Here is a 7,368-nt window from a genome sequence, read left to right as displayed (position 1 = left end):
TGTTAAATCCATTAGTAATTGAACATTTTGAGAATTTTCGATTAGCGAACGAAACCCTCAAACAAGATTTATGACATTGTACAACGTGTACCGTTTTGACTCATTTTCCGAACACTTAAGGCCAACAGTGACTTCAAATGCATCTGATTGGCATAAATAAGCTGATATATGTGAACATTTTAATTTATCCGCAAAATCTAACTGTTAGCTGTTAGGTGTGCACATAAAATTGTTTGTTTAAACTTGTTTAGTATTGTTTTTACGTAAAAGTATGGAACAACACTTTGATTCAAATGCCAAACACTGTGTTCATTCTGTCTCATATTCCGAACACCTTGATTCAAATTCCGAACAACACGAATAAATCGTATTCAAATGAATAATTTCGCAAATAAATTTATCTAAGCTGGTTCTACTGGTCTCAAACCAGAGAACCATGACTACTCACGAGGTATAAAAAAGATTTGAAGACGGTAAAATTGAATTGCAATTGACTGCTATTCCCTTGTAATTTGATGACATATTTCAGTGAAACGTTTCAACCAAACCGCCATACAAAAACCAAGTGTTCGGAATATGAGTCTGTTCGGAATTTGAGACAAAACGGTACATCAACATTAGCTGAATAATTATCAGCATACTTTAACCATGTAAGGTAACACAATGATATTTTTCATAATCAATACGAACGATGACGTCTGAGTTTTATCACTTTGAAATTACGGGTTACCAAGCCAACATAGCTGTCGTAACGAATGACGGGCTATTTAGCCTTAGCACTACACGGAGAAATCAGACAACCCAAAAAATAAGTTCTTTAAACTCAAATTTTGGTAAACTGCATTAAGTTTTTACCCACGGTTGGGTGGTTTTGCCTCTTTCGCAAGAGTTGTCAAAAACATAAAGAAATCCACCGACCTTGCGTCGAAGTTCAATGGAATCAACCAAATTTGGGTTCTTTCAAGTTCACCTAACTTTAAGTTGTTTTAACCCACCGAAGACTTATGCTGGGTAGAATTTTTTTTACACTGAGTTTTTTGTTTTGCTGTTGTCAAACGAAACCACCTAATGATAGATAAACGTCAGTTAACCCAAATTTGGGTTATCCCACGGAAGAACTGAATTGAGTCAAAAGAAGTCAAAGTTGCGTTGATTTGTGACTCCGTGTAGGTTTGTGCCTATCTGACATTTCAGAAGATACGGGGAAAACATAATTCATCAAAAATCTGGGTCTAAATTATGGGATGTGAAAAAGTCTTATAAACCAGAAGAGCGTATGTTTTTGTACTTGAACAAATACAAAACATTTTAAAATTGATTTGTGTTTCGAACAAAGCTAAAGCGTTTGGTTCACAAAAAAAAACTAACTATCCTACATATCCCCATCCTTATAATGTCCTTCTTTCTAAAAATTATAATGTCGGCTCCGTAAAGCGTGAAACGCGATTGAGCCAGAAATAAACGAACAAGTTAAAAAAACTAATCTACATTTTATCCTGAGAATTACTAAATACCATATAATCTTAACACTCAGATATGTGCATACTACATCAAATCTACAATATCAATCAATCATATCGATTAAGCATAACTAGTTCACAATTCACTCATCTCTTCAACACTTTAATACACTTTCAGTACGTTTACGATTCTTAAAAACTTCCCATCGACATCATTAATTATGCTGCCCACATAGCTCCCACTCTTCTCGATTCCAGAAAAGAGTCGATATGATACGATGAAACGGAAGACCCAATAAGGAGAGAACGGTTGTCATCGAGCAGAGCAGTTAGAGCGACATGTAATACAACTCGACACAATCTTAACACCAATAAAATTTATTGCCCAATATAGATGTTAGGATTGCTTACTTGTTAACTGGAAGGAGGCTGTTCTCATGTAGCAAATTAATTGAAACAATTTGATGGGAGTCTGCTGCAAGTTACTAACTTAATTGAATATTCCGTTCCATCAACACCATTTGCATCCGAAACGAACTTTAAAATCAATTCAAATCTGCACCAGTTGCACTCGACAGCCGAATTGGGTTCATAATTCGACTCGGTGCATTGCACAATGGTCGAAACAGAACAATCAAGTCTGGCCAAAACTAGTTTTATCGCTTAAAATGAAGAGTTGTATAAATATATTATATTCATGAAATAATTAAAATTCAATTTCTTACAATCAGACTTCAAAAGACAAAACCTTTTACCTCGAAAAGATTCAATTTATGAACAAATTAAATTTCAAGGGATTGGGTCATGATCTTAAATTGAGGTGATAAGATATGTTTTAAGATAGAAAATGCATAAAATTCTTCAAATCATTGTTCGCGCCCTTTTTTGTATGACACCCGACCATTGTACGCATTGTTCCGTTCAATGCAACTGACAATTTCTAGCTCGGCATCAGCAGCAGAAGCTTTCGAACGCCATTACGATGCGAATTTCACCAATCCCCCTAACCGCACACAGAAAAAAAAAGGGTGAAATGGATTTCGACAAAGTATATATATAGCTGGGTGCTGGTGCCCATCTGAGAGAGTCACAAATCGTATAAAAATATTAACTTTTAAGCTAGGTAGATAGACGTGACTGGACTGGACTTTTTGGCTGCGGTAACTGTTGGCTGCTGGAAAAGTAGTTCCCATTCTCTGCCGCCTGGACGAACAATCTGCCAACTGTAGTATGTAGTAGCTAGTGGCAGTTCAGTTCAGTGTATGTCAGACCGAGTGTGTGTTCAGAGGGCGATAATAAGCTTAAGTGTCATACTTTGGCACTATTTCATTTCGGAAAACGGCACACTCGGTTCGGGAGAGGGAACAGTGAGAATGAATGTTAGTTTGCTGTTGGGAAATAGAAGCTTTTGGGTGCTGGTGAGGGTACAATAGGATTTTATTGATAAAGTTGGGTACAGCTTATCTCCGTTTGGATTATTTTTCGATGAAGAATTGAATGACAGAAGAAATGTATGTTTACTTTTCGGACTCGCTAATGATACTTGACAGGATATAAATGACAAGGTCAAATTTCCACCGAACAGAGAATCATGGTCCACTGGGTTCATCCCTGAGCCAATCACGTCTGGTTAGAGTTTCTAAAGGGATTTCAGTTGAGTGTCATTGAATCCTTTTCAGCTGCAAAGAGCCGCTCCTAGAGGTATTTGTTTAATCGCTACCATGTGTATTGAGTTATTTAATTTAATAGCCATGCTGTAGAGTAGACAAACTTGCATCAAAGCCGAACGCCGAGGCTTAACATTGAGCAGCTACGGGACTTACGCGCAGCAGTTGGAAGTGGCCCTACAAACGGAAGAGCCGCTTAACGCCGCCAGACTTGAAGATGGCTAGAGGTACATACGATCCACCATAGGTAGCACCAAAACAGCAGCACAAGGTTCAGCATCCCCGAAACAGAGGAACGACGACGGATGCAAGCAGTTGAAGAATGCATCATGGGCGAGAATGTTGCAATACCATACGAGAGCGAATTGGAGAAAAAAGCACCAGAAATAAGAACGAGATCGCGAAGCGATGGAAAAGCTGTTCCGCGCCAAAGACACACGGAAGTTCTACGAGAAGCTGAACCGTTCGCGAAAAGGCTTTGTGCCACAAGTCGACATGTACAGAGACTATGACGGAAATCTTCACACGAACAAACGTGAGGTGGCTGAAAGGTGGCGACAGCACTACGACGAGCCCCTTAACCTTCGGGCTGTCGCGCTGTTGTACTTTGTACAACTGCTGTGATTTATATCACTTTACAACAAAGATATCTATCGACACCAAACCAAAATGTATTCCTCAAGAATCTTCTTAAGAACAATACACAACAATGTTTGTTTACAGTAGAGCGGTGATAGGTCATTTGGCATAAAGTCGTTTGGCATAAACCCGTTTGGCATAAAGTCGTTTGGCATAATGTTCGTTTGGCATAATAGTCGTTTGGCATAATTAGTCTGAAACCAAGAATTTCTCAATTTTTCTTGTTTACGTTTTTATTGAATCTTTCTGATGACATCAGGCTTGTTTTGTATTGTATTCAACAATCATTCGATCTTGAATAAATTTATGCATATTAGGAAAGTTATTGCAAATAGTATTTATATTTTTTTCCTGAAATTACACGTCGTTCAAATATTAATACTTCTTTTGAGATTCGCTTTTGGAACGAATTTTTGCACTGAAGATTTTTATATATTTAGCACAAATTTACCCTTCTTTTAATTGTTTTCTTTTTTCTCTAAATACGTTGTAACCATAATTAAAGGTATGATAACTGTTGATTTAAATTTCAAACCAAAGGAAACCAGTCATTCGGGGAAATAGGATTCGGGAAAAACTAGCACAATCACTTCGATGATTCTGAACGCACTTTTTTATGTCTTTTCGTTTATTATGCCGCAATAATTTTTGGCGTCCATTCTTCTATTGGTATAATTTTAAATTTTGCCATCTTTTAAAATAGGCTGTTCTTTATATATATACTGTTTTAAATTTTATTATTTAGTAAAGCCAAATGTTAACCATTTTTATATGTTGCTGTTTTATCAATTCTTGCCAGATGTGTTGTAAGAATGATAATTACTTTAGAACCTGCCAATATTCAACATATACATATTTTAGAAACTACAAATGAACTTTAACACTTCACTTTTTGCAAAAAAAATAAAATACTAAAATCACTAAGGTGAGCAAATACCTTTAAACTCTAATATGTGTTGCTTATCTTGACAGATAGGCCTATTTCGTCTGCGACTTACAGACTTCTTCAGTGTCGAGTGCTCGACAAACACGTGATCTCCTTCCGAGATATGCTGGAAAAAATATTATTTCAATCACAAATTTTCCCTTTTCTCGGTAAAAGACGATATTTTTGATGTATACTTCTGAATCTCTGAACGAACACCACGCTTGTTTATAACCTACCAAAACTTTTTGCTATGGGCTCGGTGGTGTTGATCTCCGTAATAGCTTAATAATGCCGATATTTATTTTAAGTCTATAATTATGCCAAACGGCCATTATGACAAATGACCATTATGCCAAACGGCCATTATGCCAAACGACCATTATGCCAAACGACTTTATGCCCAACGGCTTTATGCCAAACGACCTTATGCCAAACGGGGTACAATCAGTAGAGCCTTTTATAATGCGGTAAAATCAACAAATGTGCCTAGAAGTCGCATAATAAAGAGCACACTCTATACGGTTCGAAAAGACTACAATTTGAAATCGATATATTTAAAAATCTTTAAAAATGATTTCAAGGCGGCGTACGACTCAGTGGAAAGAAATGAGCTTTGGCAGATAATGTCTTAAAATGGTTTTCCGGCGAAACTAATTGGGCTGATACGTGGTACGCTGGATGGTTCGAAATCAAGTGTTCGGATCGCAGACGAGGTTCCAACCTCGTTCGTGACGTTAGACGGATTGAAGCAAGGAGACGCACTTTCGAATATACTGTTCAACATTGCACTCGAGGGTGCTATTAGGAGATCTGGCGTGCAGAGAAATGGCACTATTATCACAAGGTCGCACATGCTCCTTGGTTTTGCGGACGATATAGACCTAATTGGAATTGATCGCAGGTCAGTGGAAGAGGCCTTCATGCCTCTGAAGAGGGAGACAGCGAGGATAGGCCTGACCATCAATTCTACCAAGACGAAGTACACGGTTGCAGGTAAAGATAGAGTCAGGCATGGTGGTGTAGGTGCTGAGGTAGTGTTTGATGGGGATGTGTTGGAAGTTGTTAACGTGAAGATGCATCGAAGCCAAACCTCGAATTTTCAAGAGCACAAATCTAGAGAACCAGACAACCGTTTGTGCTGAAAATGCTACTCACTGGTCATTCGCTGGTGGTGACCAATCGATTAGATTTTCAACAAGAACGGTTGTCTGGTTCTCTAGATTTGTGCTCTTGAAAATTCGAGGTTTGGCTTCGATGCATCTTCACCTTAAAGGATTTGTTTACCTTGGAACACTTGTGACATGTGACAACGACGTTTCCCGCGAAGTGAAAAGACGTGTTGCGGCTGCGAATAGGGCCTTTTTCGGACTACGTAACCATATTAGGTCCCGCAGCTTACAAACAGAAACAAAATTTGCCCTGTATGAAACATTGATTTTTCCGGTGACTCTCTACGGGCACGAAGCGTGGACGTTGAAAGAGTCAGACCGGAAAGATCTCGGTGTTTTCGAGCGTAAAGTGCTGCGGACAATACTCGGTGGGAAACTCGAAAATGGTGTGTGGCGCAGACGCATGAATCACGAGTTGTATCAAGTATACAAAGATGTGAATATTATCAATCGTGTAAAATACGGCAGACTTCAGTGAGCTGGTCACTTAGTGCGAATGTCGGAAGAAAGAATTGCGGAAATAATATTCAGCAGGGAACCAGGTAGAGGTCGGCGGCTTCGGAAAAGACCACGAATACGCTGGCTGTACGCAGTGGAAGAGGACCTGGCGACCCTAAACATTCGGGGCAACTGGAGAAGTTTCGCCCAAGACCGACTAAGATGGAGCTCTACAATATGCCCGGCAATGGCATGATGTTACACTGTAGCCATCAAGGTATCAAGGTAAGGTAAGGTATATTTAAAAATCCAAATAATTTCGAAATATGGAATTTTTAATAAAGTTGTTCGGGAGGTAGAGCGCTATCTGATGGTACCTCATTTTAGTCGGAATTTGACCGATAGGTGGCACTAGTGTGCATGAAATGTTTACTTTTGTTTTGCAAATATTTCAAAAGCCTGTCCATTTAGAAAGAATTTAGTTTTCGACAAAGCTATTCAGTAATTCAAGGACTATCATAGCTCGAATAAGTTGATTCAAAATTTTGGCAGTTTTGCAGATATCTCTGGAGCCTGACCACTTAGAAAGATGGCTTCTTCGGTAGTTGCTCAAGGACTATAATTATTCCTTGCAAGAGATTCAAGATTTTTCCGCTAGGCGCCGCAAGTGGGCATGCCCACCTAGAAAGATAACGTCTACGGCAAAGTTGTTTAGTAGCTCAAGCACTAAAGGGTGTCCACGATGAAATTGTTACACTATGAAATTGTTCTAACTTTTTAACCGTTGGGTAGAATTTAACGAGAATTTGGGTGGATTTAGTTCATAGTGCATTATTTACATCCTGCAAGTTTCAAAGTCCTGTAATCAAAACTCGCGGAAATGGAGACGAAAGAACAGCTCGTGCGTGATAAAATCTTGCGCATTCATCACGAGAACAAGGATCTCTCGCATCGTTCCATCGCTAAAACGTTGGGGATCGCGAAGAAAGTATGGGTTTACATGCAAAAAATTATTAATTGTGCTATTGGTTGTGCAGAATCTTGTGACCGGGATTAAGGCCAAGGTG

The sequence above is a fragment of the Aedes aegypti genome, chromosome 1, assembly GCF_002204515.2.
Source record: "Aedes aegypti strain LVP_AGWG chromosome 1, AaegL5.0 Primary Assembly, whole genome shotgun sequence".
NCBI lineage: Eukaryota > Metazoa > Arthropoda > Insecta > Diptera > Culicidae > Aedes > Aedes aegypti.
Note: the sequence above shows the minus strand (reverse complement) of the source record.